Below are 16665 nucleotides of genomic sequence, written 5' to 3'. Positions count from 1 at the left end.
TCACAGACTGGAAAAATAAGCTCCAGATTCATGTAGAGCTGACCAGGTGCTAGAAACAGTTCTGGATTTCCACTTGCCCATCTTATGTATCTTTCCCAATTCCCAACTTTGCATTGATGTCATATTTTGTCTCCATAGGCTCATAGATTTGGTGTTTAAAGGAATTGTAAAGACAAGTTTGTTTGTTTTTGGTATCCTGGACCTTGTTGGCAGTCATGGACCCAGCCTCAGAATAATGTTTTTAAATGAATAAATTATTCAATGGAAACCAATTACGTTAAAATACAGGTACCAGAATATTTTTAAAAAACATATTTGTGGACCCTGGGTTAAGAACCCCTCAGCAGCCCAACCTGCTCATTTTCCAGATGAGGACACTGAAGCTGAGAGAAAGGAAATGATTTGCTCAAGATTGGACAGGTCTTTAAGCAACAGACTAGAGATTCATTGCTCTTCCCATTGAAACACTCAGCTTTCCCTTCCTTCTTTTCTGTTTTACTTTCCTTTGTCCCCTTTTTCTTCTTCCTTTTTGGATCTCTTCTTTCCTTACCCAGCCAGTCATATTTATTGTCCACACTGTATAATTTTGTGGGTGGTCCGATTCACCCTCCCCTTTGTTGGCAATGCCCATCTTTTCCTTGGCTCCTCTACTCTGGAACCACTCCACCCTAATCCGTTTAACCCAATTAGTGAACATGTTCTCTGCTCACAGGCCTAACAGTCATGACCCAATTCCTAATCATGGATGATAGAGTCATAAAGGGATTTTGTGTGGTAAAGTGGAAGGAGGGCCAGTCTTGAGTTGAGAGAGCTGAGTAAGAGAACTTACCAGTACTGCTGGCTGCTTATATGACCTTAGTTTTAAGTCACTGAACTTCCCTGGGCCTCACTTTATGTTCATCCTTCATTGCCAAAGAAGACCATGCCATCAGAGAAATGATGACATGACTTGCACTTGACTTTGTTTTGAGTGAGGGAGGGCTGTGCAGGTCACCAGTCTCACTTCTCCTCCAACTCATCTGAAGAATGAAGAATTAGAACTGGAAGACCTCTATGGTCCATTTCGATTCTGTATCATGGGATCCAATAAAAGGATTCATGTATTTAGAGGCCACCCAAGTCCATCTCACGGAGTAAACTCAAGTCTAGAGAGGTTATTTTGTTGTTCATGTCTCACTCTTCACCACCCCATTGGAGGTTTTCCTGGCAAAGATACTGGAATGGTTTGCCATTTCCTTCTCCAACTCATCTTACAGATGAGGAAACTGAGGCAAATAAGGTGAAGTGACTTGCCCAGGGTCACACAGCCAGTAAATATCTGAGGTCAGATTGTGAACTTAGGTCTTACTGATGCCAGACCTCATGCTTTATCTACTGGGCCACCTAGCTGCCCTCTACACTAACATGCTAAAGGAATCATCCCTTTGGAGGCAACACTATCCAGTGGAGGTGGCATGATACTTCCTTTCATTGCTCTTGTAGTATTTCTAATGGCCTACCTCATATAGGAAAGAGTTGAGGCCAGCCTTAGTGTTCCCTTGAACCCAAAGATACCAAGGTCCCTGAGAAGATGGTGAAGCAACCAATTGGCATGAACCTTCCTGGGAAGCCGCGTGCCAGCTGTGGTGGAGGAGGTGGAGAGTTGAGGGGATGACCAGATGACAGAGCAATAGGCATTGGTGTGTGTGTGTGTGTGTGTGTGTATGTGCAGCGCAACACAATACAAAGTGCGCAAACTTGTCACAGGTTCTGAGATCAAATCCAGATTACTCATTTACTACCTGGGCAACCTTAGGCAGTCAGTCAGCATTTATTAAGTGCCTACTATGTGCCAGGCACTGGATACAAAAGGAGGCAAAAGCGTGTCCCTGCTCTGAAGGACCTTACTATCCAATGGATAAGACAACATGCAAATAAATAGTACAAAGCAAGCTATGTGCAAGATAAATAGGAAATGATTAATTAAGGGAAGGCACTGGAATTAAGAAGGGTGGGGGAAAGTTTCCTATAGAGGATGGGATTTTAATTGGGACTTAATGGAAGCTAGGGAGGTCAGCAGTCAGAGTGGAGGCGGGGAGAGCATTCCTGTAAAACAGAGGATCTCTAAGGTCTAGCTTTAAGATGCTAGCACTGGCATTATTTGTTCTAGAGACAGGAGAGAAGGCTGGGAGGAGCTGAGGAGCCACTAGCTGCAGATGCCTTCAGTTCTCTCCCGCTGCCTTTGGTCCTATCAAAATGAAGGCTAAGCAAGCAAACAGACTTTGAAGAAGACCATGATAGACTGGGATTCACTGGAATGCATTTCTGGCCCTTTTGACCCTCCCAGCATGTAAATGATTTAACAGCTCCAAAGTCAGGGCTCCCTGCAGGCACCAGTCAGCAATCCTACTATCCACCTTTGCACTGCCTCCTTTCCTAAACAGTGACGACTGTCTATGCAGAGAATTGAGGAATATACTTAATGAAAAAGCAACAATGGACTGGCTAGCCACAGTGCCTACAACTTCCACCATTGGCGTTATCGTATGTCATGTTCCACAAGTTGTATCATTCATTAGACCTTTAGTAACTATAGTCAATTCATTATTTATTAAACACCTATTGTATGCAAAACACTATAGAGCTGACTAGAAGAAGCCTTCGAGGAGAGGGGGCAAAGACTTGCTTGAAGCTTGGAAACTAGAACCTATGTCTTCTGTCTTCAGATTCAGTGCTTTCCACCCATATAGCACAGGGAAGTGGCAAGAGTACTGGTTTGAAAGTCAGAAGTCTTGGGTTCCCATTCTGACTTTGTAACCTTGGCCACTTTTCTTTTTCTCGGCACAATAATCCTGGCACTTCTTGCCTCATAGAGTTGTTGTAGGATCAAGTCAGGTCCTTCAGAAACACAGAACAATGAATGACTATGAGATAGCTGATGACCAGTGTTATCTTTAGGATTATGGTGAGCTGGTTAGCTCCTTTCATGTAGTTTCTCTGCTGAGACCTCAGCTAGACTGTGAACTCTAGGAAGGAAGCTCGTGTCTTGGGGTAAATGCCTCATCTCCCCTAGAGCCCAGCACATCAACCTGTTCATTGTAGATGCCTGGTAAATGTTTATTGGTTGATCAATTGGCCTAGCTCAATAGACCTAGCTCAATTCCCAGAGAGCAGACCTACAGTGGGGGAGAGGGGAAGAGAAGAAGCATTTATAAAGCACCAAAGTGTCAGATACCATGCTAAATGCTTTATAATGATTATCTCATTATATCCTCATATTATATTATCATATTTTATTCTCACAACAATCCAGCGTTAGGTGCTATTATTACTCCCATTTTGTAGTTGAGGAAACTGAGGCAAACAGAGCTTAGGTGAGTTGCCCAAGGTTGCATAGTTAATGTCGAAGGCTGTATTTGAACTTGGGTCCTCCTGAGTCCAGGCTAGGTCTCTGTCAGAACACAGGGGGCCCAAATACACCTGAAGACTCATAGCAGCACCTGTTATGGAAGCAAAAAAAACTTGAAACAAAATAGATGCCTACCAATTGGAGAGTGGCTTAAAAAAGGAGAGGGGCACTTTAATGAGTGAACTATTACTTAACTGGAAGAACAATAAATGTGAAAAGTTAAGAGAAGACTTGGAAGACTTAGCAGAACCAAGAAAACAATATATATTAGGGCTACATATGTGTAAACTGGAAGAATAAAAATAAAACCAATTATAATTATATCGACCAAGCTTGTCCCCAAAGAAGAGAAGGGAAAATACACTTCCCTCTCGTCTCTGCAGAAGTGGGGGACTATGGGTGTGGAATAGTGTATTTACTGTCAAACTTGCTGAATGCATTGATTAGTTTTACTTCACTACTCCCTCCACCTCCTTTTATTCAGTATTATTTAATTTGTTCCAGGGGATGGCTACCTGGATAAGGGAAGGTGAGGGATGCATTCAGAAATAGAGATGATATAAAAACAAAAGATCAATAACAATTTTAAAAAAAATTGAAAGCATGCATAAGTTGATACGTACAAATGTATCTTGTGGCTCTTTTACTAAAATTCTACTTTGCTGCAAGACAATGGGCTGTGTTTGTTGGGGGACCCACCCCAGCTAAGGGTTGAGTATTTCATCTCTAGAGGGTTAACCATCGCATGGGGAATTCATCTTGGCTGCAGAGATTCAGAAAGATCATCACCCAAGATACAGGAGCCTTCCATCTGCATCAGGGAGCTGTGGACTCACTGCCTTGAAATCATGAGTTCATGAGAAATCTTGATACCCACATACCCATGTTCACATTTATCCAGCATTGCCAGTGTGCTAGAAAGTATACTAACTGCTGAGGTTACAAAGACAAAAGTGAAAAAAAAATCCCACCCTTTCCCTGAAGGAGGTTACTTTCTAACAGAGAGATTCCATATATTCACAAGAAAAAAACAAAAAATATAATAATAGGAACAATAACTTTAATAATAAAATACTTATGTTAATAATAATAACATGCATTAAAAATTTGCAGATATTATCTGATGGAGGTAGAAGCTATTATCTTCCCCATTTTACAGATGAGGAAACAGACAGAAGTTAATTGACTCACCCCGGGTCATAGAGCTAGTCAGTGTGTGACCAGTTTTGACTATAGGTATTCCCAGGATGGGGGAGTCTGGATCTAGCACTCCATCTTCTGTATCACCTAGCTGCATTTAAAATCCAATTTAAAATGAGAGAGAGAGAGAGAGAGAGAGAGAGAGAGAGAGAGAGAGAGAGAGAGAGAGAGAGAGAGAGAGAGACAGAGAGAGAGAGAGAGAGACAGAGAGACAGAGAGAGAGACAGAGAGAGAGACAGAGAGAGAGGTGGCACTTGAACTGCTTCTCGGTTCTGACCTAATTCCTCAATTAGGAAGGATGTCAAACTACTCTAGAGCCAGAAATCCAGACCTTTGCAGAGAAAACAGATCTCCTTTAAAATGAAGGGACACTCAAAGGATGAGTAGTTCATGCTTTCACAAAGCTAACTCCCAGAAGCCCAGCATCAGAATGCAACTCAGCTCATCTAGAGCAGTCCCACCTGTTCCTGCCTGAAGTCCTGCTTTTACCTCAAGAGTTTAGGATTAAATCTTTGTTCTTCTATTTCCTTTTTATAAAGTTGACAATGAGAGACTTCTGCAAATGGTTTGTACAAAATGTTTTCAGGTCTGAGCAGGACAAGGATGGCTCCTGAGGTCCTTCCTCATTCTGAAATTTTGTGGTGCCATAAGTGAGGGGTTCAGGGCATCAAAGGAACCCCCTTGTACCTGAGTCGTCCTGTCTAGTTGATAAATCAACTGAAGAATTTATATAACAGACAGAAATAAAAATGTTTGTGGCTTTGCCTCCTATTTTCTTGGAGTCTTCTTGTCTATCCTGTCTTTTATACAGGTCTTTTATCAAAGACATGACTAGGGTGGTGCAACTAGGGCTTTGTCTTCGGGTGCAAAATTAAAAAAAACTGACAACACACATGGTATAGCTCAAAACGTTACCAAGACTTTTGTGACACTTTCAGCAGTGTAGAAACAAAGTCTTATCACCTAATTAGCAAAAATAATTAAACAGGAAACAGTACATGAGGGGGAAATCATCCTCAGACCAAAGGAATCACACCAGGATCTTAAGGTCTTGGTGTTGCTTTCCAGCTATGTTTGATCAGGCTTACACCATGTGCTCTATTTCTAATAGCTAAGCACGAATTTCAATCTCTGTAGGTTTCTTCTCTACCCTTCTGATAAATTCCTTGAAGATCATTACCTCAAAAGTCAGCTTAACCTACTTTGGAATGGTTATTAGAAAGATTTTCCATGCATCAAAGCCTCAGTCTGCTTCCGGGCAACTTCACCCTTTGATTCTCACTCTGCTTTCTGGTGCCAGACAAACATGTCTGATTACTCTTCCAGTTGGTAGCCCACCTCAAAGGATTTGTTGTTGTTGGGTCATTTTTCAGTTATATCCAACTGTCTATGACCCTAGTTGGGGCTTTCTTGGCAGAAATATTAGAGTAGTTTGCCATTTCCTTCTCCAGTTCATTTTTACAGGTGAGGAAACAGAGGCAAATTGGGTAGAGTGACTTAGCCAGGGTCACACAGCTAGGAAATGTCTGAGACCAGATTTGAACTCATGAAGATGAATCTTCTTGACCCCAGGTCTGGCACTCTATGCACTATGGTGCCACCTAGTTACCCAAAGGATTTAGCTCCCTCCAGTTGGGGAAACTTTCTATCTTCCCATCAGGAAAACCAATATTCTTCCAGAGCCCCTGGTCTTTGACCTAGATGCATTCCTTGACTTTTCCCTTTTCTTCATCCCTCGTATCACACTTTCAAATGTTACCATTTCCATTTCTATCACATTCCTTCCTTCTTTTCTTTCAGCAATCAGGGTTAAGTGACTTGCCCAGGGTCACATAGGTATTAAGTATCTGAGAACAAATTTGAACTCAAGGGTCCACCTAAATCCAGCACTGGTGTTCTATCCATTACTCCACCTAGCCACCTCCTCTACAATATTTTCAAATCTGACCCTTTTCCATCACTCACCAGCACTCTCTCAGCTTAGTCTCTCATTACTTCCCAATTGGACTATTGCAACAGACTTAAAATTAGTCTTCTTGTCCCAGGTTTCTCCCCATACCAATCCATCCTCTATGTATTTGCCAAAACTGATTTTCCTTAAACACAAGTGTGATCATGTCATTCCCCTGCTCAGTATGTATATTCCAGTGGTTCCCTTTCATAACCCGGCTCCAATCCAATTACATGAGTCTTCTTCCTATCTTCTTTGGTTTAGCTCAATTGGCCTTACAGCTTCTCACATACAAGGTTCCATCTCTTATCTACATACCTTTGAACTGACTGTCCTCTGTCCCTGGGATTTGCTCCCTCTTCATCTCTATCTCATAGAATCCCTTTCCTCTAAGACTTGGCTCTTCTTTGTCCCAAACATAAAATTAACCCTGACTCTTCCCTTCCCCTCACCTCATATCCAATTAGTGACCTGGGAGATTCTTCTGTATCATCTCTCACATTACTCCTGTCTTCTCTGTCCCTACTGATTCATTCTCCATTCTCAGCTATGTTATAATTCTTCTTCTGATTATCAAGTTCATTATAGACTTCATTGTTATTCTTGCTCTGATGAATCTTCCTACATATATTATAGCCCTGTTTAAGAGGGAAGAGATAAGGAATCTGGGAAAAAAAGGAAATGAGGGTTGGATAGGAGACTCTAAGGAGTACAGCAGTAACCCTCTACTTCATTTTTTCACCTCTAAAATGGGGATAATTAGCCTATCTTAGTGGCATTGTGGCAAGGATAGAAAATAATCAATCAACCACTGGGATTACAGATGAATTTATATGACCACAAATAACTGACTAGGAGACAGAAAGCTTGGTGGGATGAGTCAGTGGTTCAGAAATAAATGTAAATGGGGGAAACAAAATTACTAATTCTGGTATTCAGTGGTTCTGAACTCTCCTGGGGAGCAAGAAAGGATCCAAACAAAGCTGTGTGAATATCCTCTTATAGAACTTGAAGCACCTATCACTCAGATGTGGGGGCCACAAAAGTAACTACCTTATATTCAAGATAATCTTAAATTCACAAGTCATACCATGCTCATAGGCCCCCATCAGTGTGTCTACTTGTTCTTTAGTCAGCCAGAGAACATATTTCAAAGGATACTATTTAATGAGATAGCATAATAAAAATGGCAGTAAACCATACCTCTGTTAAGCCTTACTTTTTCACAAACACACCATCTGTAGTAAGGGTGAGCATTCATAGGTAATATATATGGGCAAAGCACATTTGTAGAATAGCGTTTACCTTGGGACCATGTATAGGAAAGATGCTTGTGGAGGAGTAATTCATAAGTCCAGTCCCAGGACCCTCTAAATTTGACCTCTTGTGATGTCATAACCCTTTTCTTGCAGAAACTGCACCATGCTTGGTGTGGCATTTCTATTGGGTGTCACATAGTCTCTATTTGGTATGGTTGCCCTGGTCTTAGTGTCTTGCTAAGTTTCATTTCACCAGGGATATCTGCAGGCCATCCCAGCTCTGGTCTTTGAGGATATAGTGGCTAAAAAGCCTCTTCCCTAGCAGAAAACTGGGAAACAAGTTTTTAACTAATATCTCTGATAAAGGTCTCATTTCTAAAATATATAGAAAACTGAGTCAAATTTATAAGAATACAAGTCATTCCCTAATGGATAAATGGTCAAAGGATATGAACAGTCAGTTTTCAAAGGAAGAAATTAAAGCTGTCTATAGTCATATGAAAAAATGCTCTAAATCACTATTGGTTAGAGAGATACAAATCAAAACAACTCTTAGTTACCATATCACATCTGTCAGAGTGTCTAACATGACAAAACAGGAAAATTATAAATGCTGGAGAAGGTGTGGGAAAATTGGAACACTAATGCATTGTTGGTAGAACTATGAACTGATCTAACCATTTTGGAGGGCAATTTGGAACTATGCCCAAAGGGCTATAAAGATATGCATGTCTTTTGACCCAGTAATACCACTTCTAGGACTGTATGCCAAAGAGATCATACAAATGGGAAAAGGACCCACGTGGACAAAAATATTTGTACCAGCTCTTTTTGTAGTGGCAAAGAATTGGAAATTGAGGGGGATGCCCATCATTGGGGGAATGGTTGAACAAAGTGTGGTATATGAATGTAATCAATATTATTGTGCTATAAGAAATTATGAGCAGGCAGACTTCAGAAAAACTTAGAAACACTTATGTTAACTGATGCGTAGTGAGGGGAGCAGAACCAGGAGAACATTGCACACAGATACAGCCACGTTGTGTGATTATTAACTTTGATAGACTTGGCTCTTCTTACATTGCTGAGAAGACAACTCCAACTTGTAAGACAACTCCAAAAGACTCATGATGGAAAATGCTATCCATATCCAGAGAAGGAGTTATGTAATCTGAATGCAGATAAAAGCATACTATTTTTTCCCCCTCTTATTTGTTTCATTTCTTCTTTCTCATATTTTATTCCATTGGATCTAATTCTTCTTTGCAACATGACTAATGTGAAAATATGTGTAATGTGAATGCATATGTAGAGTCTATACATATCTTTGTGATATAGAGCCTACATTGGATTGCATGCTCTCTTGGGAAGGGGTATAGAAATCGGAGGGGAGGCACGGGGAGAAAATTTGGAACTAAAAAGATTGTGGAATTGAATGTTGTTAACCAAAGATTAATTAATTAAAAACAAAACAAAACAAAACAAAACAAACCCCTTCCTGGATTAGGACAAGGTGACAATTCTTTACCCATACTCAATATCATCCATTCAGATAGTGTGCCACCAGGCTAAAGTTAAATAATTTATGTTCACCTCCTATGTTTGAGATAGAGATTGCAGTCTGCTATTCCAGACAACTATTTGAGTTAGATTTAGAAATCCCCTAAATCCTCTCTGGCTTAGTATCCAAATTAATTTGAACCAGAAGAGATGATAAGCAAAGGAGGCTCCTCCCTTTTCCCAGCCCAAATTCTAGCCTGTAGTATATATATACACACACACACATAATCAGCAAAACCTTTAGAGTTGTATTTTAACCACTGAAAAACCTTTCTGCCTCCATATGTAATCATTGACAGAATTGTAAAGGACCTTAGATATCTGCCTTGAAGGGAAGCTAGATGGTACAGTAGATAGACTTATGGGGACTGAAGTCAAGAAGTTCAAATCTGACCTTAGACTCTTGATAGGCATGTGACCCTGTGCAAGTCACTTCACTCTGTTTGCCTCAGTTTCCTCATCTGTAAAATGATCCAGAGAAGAAAATGGTAAGCCACTACATCTTTGCCAAAAGAACCCTTAATGAGGTCATGAAGAATCAGACATATATGAAACAACTGAACAACAACAGAAGACACCATGAATGTGTAATTTCAGACATGATCAAACACAGCTAAGGGAGGTTTTTGGCGGGGAGTCAGAGGTGCTTGTAATAGCCTCTTGACTCTTTCTGACTAGGCCAGTTATCCAGCAGGACCAATGTTTGGAGAACTAGGAGACTCGGCTTGGGGGCTCTGGGATTTCTCCTCTGCATGTCCTTTTTGTTAGAAGTTGGGGCCAGACTAGGGAAGAATGCATTTTAATTACTCAGGCTGTACACCAGCAATATTAAGTACCTTCTGTGTGCTAGGTACTGTGCTAAATGTTGAGAATTACAGAAAGGAAAACGAAACAGTCCCTGCCCTCTAGGATCATACATTCTAATGGGGAAAAAACATACACAAATGTTGTTCAGTTGTTTCTGACTCTTCATGAACCTATTTGGGGTTTTCTTGGCAGAGATACTGGAGTGGTTCACCATTTCCTTTCTTCAGCTCATTTGACAGATGAGGAAACTGAGGCAAACAGTGTTAGATGACGTGCCCAGGGTCACACAGCTAGGAAGTGTTTGAAGGTGGATTTAAACTTGGGTCTTCCTGATTCCAGGTCTAGTGCTCTATGCACTATGGTGTCCCTTAACTGCCCTGCATACACACATAAAACGAATAGAACAGAGGGGGCACTAAAAGCAGGGGATCAGGAAAGGCTCATGCAGAAGATAGTGCTTGAACTACCTGTTGAAAAGTGGAAGTTCCAGGAGGTGGATGGAGAGAGTGCATTCCTGGGATGGGGAGCATTCCACAGGAGGGATGCAGTTATACCAGGATAGATGGACCCTGAAGTTTGCAGGGGGAGAGTCATGTGTAATAAGTCTGGAAGGGTGGGAAGAGGCCAGGGGCTGAAGCATGCTCACTGCCACACTGAGGAGGGTCTGTCTGATCCTAGAGGTAATCAAGAAGGAAGGTCAAACATAACCTGTAAGTGAGTAGCAGCTCTCCTCCTTCCTTCTTCCTCCTCCCTCCTCCCTCCTCTTCCTTCTTCTCCATTGCACCGCCCAAAGCTGCCTTTTTTCCTCTGGATTTACTGGCTACATTTCTTGCTCAAAGATCAAGCCTCAAACCCAGTTCACTCTGGAGCTCATAGATGTGACAACAAGTTCCCCCTACCCACCTAGCATAGAGTGGATTTAAATACTACATAGTAATTGCTTCTCTTTTACCCAGGAACCCTGAGGGTCTTCTCTTCTCAGTTTGATTTATTATTATTTTTTTTGATTAAAGGGGCCATCCCTTGAGCAACTACTTAAAGAAATCTGTTCATTGAATGGGTGTATCTCACTCAAAGTGAGAATGCTATAAGACCTTAGCCTGAAAGGGCCAGGATCTCACATTGCATCCTGGATCATCTCCAGCCATCCTAATGAATATCAGGCCACTGAACCCAGATGACTCAGGAGAGGAAAGTGAGGCTGGTGACCTTGCACAGCCCTTCCTCACTCAAATCAGTCAACTGCAAGTCATGTTATCATCTTGATGTCATGATCCTCTTTGAGAATGAAGGACAAACACAACAAGAAGTAATAGGAAGCAGTCAGGTGGATGGGAGATGTGGTAGGCAAAACTTTAAGGAAATCCCTTTGGCAGCTGGCTGGAGGATGAATGGAGGTGGGGAGACCAATTGGGACACTGGCAGCTGTCTAGGTGAGAGCTCATAAATACCTGGACCAGGTTGGTGGCTCAGTGAGGGGATGTAAGTGAGGATGTCGTGAAGATGGAAATGACTGGATGAGCAGGGTGGGAGGAGAGTGAAGATGGCGACACCTGTAACATCCCTAATGAGAATGGGAGGGTGAAGATGACCAGGTGTGGGCCTTCTTGTCTGTAACTGCTTCAATTTCTTAGTGGTTTGGGAGAATGTAATAGAATTCCCTTGGGGCTTGGGGGAATGAAGAGATGTAACTCTGGGAAGAAGGGGCTGCCAGGGTGGAGGGCAGTCAGGAGATTGGAGCCAGAGAGGGCAGAGTGCAACTCTTGTGACCCTTTGATGGAGACAGGGAGCTGATGAAGTTGACTGGGGCACAATGGAGCAGGATGGTCTGTGGTCAGAGCATTATGATCACCAGTATGTATATAACACTTTGAGGTTTGCAAATTGATTTATAAATATTATCTATTTTTTATTCTCACAAAAACCCTGAGAGGGAGGAGGTGTTATTATCCCCATTTTATAGATGAGGAAACTGAGGCTGAAATTAAGTGTCTTACCCAGAATCACACACCTAGTATGAATCTGAGGCAAGATTTGAACTCAGGTCTTCCTGACTCCAAGTCACTCTATCCATTGGGTCAACTGACATGGATAGTAGGTAAGTGAAGGTAGTAAGTGAAAGATTTCATTCTGTCTCACAGTAGGAAGCATGAAATACTTTTATCTAGAGTGGGAGGAAGAAGCTTACATATTTGCTTACTTATTCAACCACTTCCGGGTTCTACAGTTCCAGGAAATAAAGAAGAATCCTACTGTTCTTTGAGGCTAAGTCATGAATGTTTGGAAGTTCCATGTTTAAGTTTTGCCTAAATCATTATGCCATTGTGTGTGTTTGTCCTTCCTTGCCGAAGAAGACCAAGCCATCAGAGAAATAATGACATGACTTGCACTTGACTTTGTTTTGAGTGAGGGAGGGCTGTGCAGGTCACCAGCCTCACTTCTCCTCCAGAGTCATCTGAATCCAGTGACCAGATATTCATCAGGATGATTGGAGATGACCCAGGATGAGGCAATTGGGGTTAAGTAACTTGCCCAAGGTCACACAGCTAGTGAGTGTCAAGTGTCTGAGATGAGATTTGAACTCAGGTCCTCCTGACTCCTACACTGGTGCTCTATCCACTGCACCACCTAGCTGCCCCCATTATGCCATTAACACCATGGTTAATTGTTAAGTTGTGCTTGGATGCAATGTAAAGGGAACATTAGGGAACTCATAAGGGAAGGAGATTGCAATTACTGATGATTGGGGGCTCCTGTTAAAGGAAGAGGAGGAGGGGAAGGTGGAGTCAAGATGTCAGAGAAAAGGAGCAAGGAGTGACTGAATCATCGTCATCATCAGCTACTGCTGCTGCTTCTTCTTCCAGAGGTCTCAGACCACAGACGGTAAGGGGGTCAAATAAATGGTCAGATAGAGATTCCAGGGTCTCTTTGCTGGAGCTGTGGTGAAGACTCTGTTGCTTTGCCCATACTTGGATCTGGATTGCTGTCCTGGGTGGAAGTTCCAGGGCAAGGAAGAACACTAACAAACCAGAGCTTGGTTGCTGCAGTGGAGTGAGAGGCCTCATTACGGCTCAAGGGTGGAAAAGAATTCTTTTGGTCACTCACAGACCAAAACACAGCCCTGGAGAGTGAGTGGTAAACACACCTCTCCTCAAGTCATACCATTTTGGAAAGAACTGAAAACTTACATTTCCCTAGAAGTATCTCTGAAAATATCTGCACAAAACCCCTGAAGCTTGGGATAGTATGCCCTCCACCCTGAAACAAAGTCCCACTTTAGCAAAGAGTTAAAAGTTGAGAAACAGGCTGGAAAAATGAGCAAACAACAGAAGGATTCTGACTATAGGAAATTATTATAGTGACAATAAAGATCAAAACACACACTCAGAAGACAGCAAAACCAAAATTTCCACGTTCAAAGCCCTCAAGAAAAATATGGATTGGTCTCAGGGCATGAAAGAGCTCAAAATGTATTTTAAAAATCAAGCAACAGTGAGAGAAGAAAAATTGGGAAGCAGAATGAGAATGACAAGAAAATAATGAAAAAAGAGTCAACAACTTGATAAAGGAGGCACAAAAAATAATGAAGAAAATAACACAAAAATAGAGTAGGCCAAATCATAAAAGAAGTACAAAAATCTAATGTGGAGAAGAATGCCTTGAAAAGTAGAATTGGCCAAATGGAAAAGGAAGTACAAAACTCGCTGAAGAAAATAATTCCTTAAAAATTAGAACTGAGCAAGTGGAAGCTAATGACTTATGAGACATCAAGAAACAATAAAACAAAAGCAAAAGAATGAAAAAATAGAAGACAATGTGAAATATTTCATTGGAGAAACAATTGACATGGAAAATAGATCCAGGAGAGAGAATTTAAAAATTGTTGGACTACCAGAAAACCATGATAAAAAATAGCCTAGACATTATCTTTCAAGAAATTATCCATGGAAACTGCCCTCATAGTTTAGAACCAGAGGGTAAAATAGAATTGGAAAGAATATATTGATCACCTCCTGAAAGAGATCCCAAAATGAAAACTCCCAGGAACAATACAGCCAAATTCCAGAGGTCCCAGGTCAGGGAGAAAGAAAATACAGCAAGCAACCAGAATGAAACAATTCAAATGTCATGGAGCCACAGTCAGGATAACACAAGATTTAGTAGCTTCTACATTAAAGGATTGGAGGGTTTGGAGTATGATATTTTGGAGAGCAAGAGCTAGAATTACAACCAAGAATCACGTATCTGCAAAACTGAGTATAATTCTTCAGGGGAAAAAATGGATATCTGATGAAATAGAAGTCTTTCAGGCATTCTTGATAAGAAGACCAGACTGAATAGAAAATTTGACTTTCAAATACAAGAGTCAAGAGAAGATTAAAAAAGTAAACTGTAAGGGGAAATCATAAGGGACTCAATAAGATCAAACTATTTATATTTCTACATGAGGAGATGATACTTGTAACTGATAAGAACTTCCTCATTATTAGGGTAGTTAGAAGGAGTATATATAGACAGAAAGCACAGGTGTCAGTTGAATATGTGATGGAATGATATCTAAAAAAACAAAATTAAGGGATAAGAAAGAAGAATGAACTTCAAGAAAGGTAAAGGGAGAGGTATAATGGAATAAATTATCTCACATAACAGAGGCAAGAAAGTGCATTTACAGAGGAGGGGAACATGAGGGAGGTGGCAGAGAATGCTTGAAACTTACTTTCGTTGGAATTGGCTCAGAGTGACTAACAAAAACACTCAGCTGGGTATAGAAATATATCTTACCTAAAGGAAAGTAGGAGCCAAGGGGATAAGAGAAGGGTGGGGTGCTGATAGAAATGAGGGTGGATTGGGGAAGGCAGTGGTCAGAAGCAAAACACTTTTGAGGAAGGAAAGGGTTAAGAGAGAAAGAGAATGGAATAAGTGGGGAAAACAGGATGGAGGGAAATACAGTTAGCAATCATAACTGTGAAAAAAATTTTTTAAGAAAGTTTCTCTGATAAAGGCCTTATTTCTCAAATAGAGAAATGAATCAAATTTATAAAAATAAATCATTTGATCATTTCATAAATGATCAAAAGATATGGAGTCAGTTTTCAGATGAAGTAATCAAAGCTATCTAAAGTCATATGAAAAAAATGCTCTAAATCATTATTGATTGGAGAAATGCAAATCAAAACAATTCTGAGGAACTACTTCACACTTATTAGATTGGCTAATAGGATAGGAAAGGAAAATGACAAATGTTGGAAGGGATGTGGGAAAATTGAGACACTAATGTACTATAGGAAGAGTTGTGAAATTTATGTAGAGCATTATGTAGAGCAATTTGGAATTATGCCTGAAAGTCTATAAAACCATGTATACTCTTTGACCCAGCAATACCACTACTAGGTCTTTATCCCAAAAGAGACGAAAAAAAGGACTTACATGTACAAAAATATTTATAGCTGCTCTTTATTTTGGTGGTAAAGAGCTGGAAATTGAGGAGATGCCCATCAATTGGAGAATCGCTGAACAAACTGTTACATGTTTGTGATAGAATAATACTATTGTTCCTATTGTGCTGTAAGAAATGATGAGCCAGATGCTCTCAGAAAAACCTGGAAAGACTCACATGAACTGATGCAAAGTGAAGTAAGTAGAACCAGAAGAACATAATATAATAGCAACAGCAATGTTGTAAGATGTTCAATTGTGAATGACTTAGCTATTACCAGCAATACAATGATACAAGACATCTGAGAAGGACTTACAATAAAAAAATACTATCCATTCTCAGCAAAAGAACTGATAAAATCTCAATACATATTGAAAGCATACTTTTTTACTTTATTTTTCTTGGGGTTGATTTTTCTGGTCTATATTTTCTTCTAAAACATGACTAATATGGAAATATGTTTTGCATGACTACACATGTATAATGTATATCAAATTGCTTGCCTTCTTCATGAGGGAGCAGAAAGGAAGGGAGGGAATTTGAAACTCAAAATTTTAAAAATGAATGTTAAGATTTGTTTTTACATGTAATTGGGGAAAAATAAGATACTAAGTGGAAAAAGATTAGAGAAAGAGAACTAATTAATTAAAAAAAAACCAAACAACTTTCTGGAGAAGAAAGAATGCACTCACCAAAATGGAATTAAAGCAAGTGTAGAATCACAGTGATGGACACAGAGAAGTCATGATAATCCCCTTCACTCTGCAGTGGGTTTGAAATGATTCCATATCCCTAGAAGAATGGGGTTGAGGGGGATGCTGGAGAGAAAGTTGCATCTGAAAGGAGGAATGAGACCAAGGAAACTCTGCCTACACAAAAGGATCAGAGAGGAAAGTGAGTGATGGTTCTGCCAGCCTGCTCACCTAACCCCCTACTGTTCAAATATTGAGGTTGCAAATCTTAGTGATTAGAAAGATATCTCCAAAGAGGTTTGGATGACAGATGCCTTTTGAGGGAAATATAATAATTTCTGTTTCAGACATATTGGATTTGAGATGAAGAC

Source organism: Notamacropus eugenii, chromosome 1 (assembly GCF_028372415.1).
Source record: "Notamacropus eugenii isolate mMacEug1 chromosome 1, mMacEug1.pri_v2, whole genome shotgun sequence".
NCBI lineage: Eukaryota > Metazoa > Chordata > Mammalia > Diprotodontia > Macropodidae > Notamacropus > Notamacropus eugenii.
Note: the sequence above shows the minus strand (reverse complement) of the source record.